This window comes from Poecilia latipinna, unplaced genomic scaffold (genome assembly GCF_001443285.1).
Source record: "Poecilia latipinna isolate Pla-1442-1.1 unplaced genomic scaffold, P_latipinna-1.0 Scaffold9502, whole genome shotgun sequence".
Taxonomy (NCBI): Eukaryota; Metazoa; Chordata; class Actinopteri; order Cyprinodontiformes; family Poeciliidae; genus Poecilia; species Poecilia latipinna.
The window spans coordinates 1-847 of record NW_015122118.1 but is presented as its reverse complement, the minus strand read 5'-3'; the positions used below and the strand labels follow the sequence as shown (position 1 = coordinate 847).

The 847-nt window shown below is 38.4% G+C and overlaps 1 long non-coding RNA gene across 1 annotated transcript; it reads right to left on the bottom strand.

The window, feature by feature from the left end:
• Nucleotides 1-266: 266 nt before the first annotated feature.
• LOC106944423 (uncharacterized) lies at nt 267-834 on the bottom strand. The gene is made up of 2 exons (XR_001424278.1): nt 512-834; nt 267-406 (listed from the first exon to the last, which is right to left on the bottom strand). It is a non-coding gene; the product is annotated as an uncharacterized LOC106944423 (long non-coding RNA).
• Nucleotides 835-847: the final 13 nt, after the last annotated feature.

The window sequence follows — 847 nt, the reverse complement described above, 5'->3', positions numbered from 1 at the left end:
CAGGACACAATAACTGGGGTTCTTAGTGTGCAGTATATTTAATCAGTGGGAACAGACTGAACAAAGCTGTCTTGTTCCTTACTGTTGTTCAAAAATCAGAACATAGATGTACCTAAACATTTGGTAAATATTCATGAAATGTGGCAGATCTCAAAAGAACATACAATATGTCAAAGAAAAGAAATAGAAATACGGCAGTGGCCTCTGGCTGCACAAACAAAATACAGAGAGCTGCATTACACCACACTGATTTAGAGCGCATGGAGTTGTGATATGACTTATTTTATCAACACTTACATTCGACAGTAATGTCTCAGTTCACTCTTAATACTGGAGAACACCGATGATCGGACATCTTATTTTCACGTGCAGTAAATGGCCGCCCTGCACCGCACAGACAGGCTCCCTGAACCATCCGTTTCAGAAATACACCATCTTATTAAAATACTGACTGCTTAGCACATGAATGAGAACATACAAACATATTTCAACAAGTGATGTATACATTTACCGATTTTCTGCTGAAACTATGACCTGCAGATAAATCACATACGGTTCCCGTCCAAGTTCATCACGTAGCATAGCAACACCGGAAGAGAACAAAATGCATTTCCTGCCCCGTTTTGGGAAACAGTAATCACTTTGAAACACTGCTCTCTGGTGGACAAAATGTGCAGCACCTGAGACCAACTACCTGAACATGTTTAAATGTGAAAAACATACACATAGGAAATAAAATTACATAACTGAAACAAAATCACTTAATAGCATTGCTACTGTAACAATAAAAGAAAACCAACACTTTGAAACAGTGCAATTATTTAACCAAAATTTACCACCCGGCTAC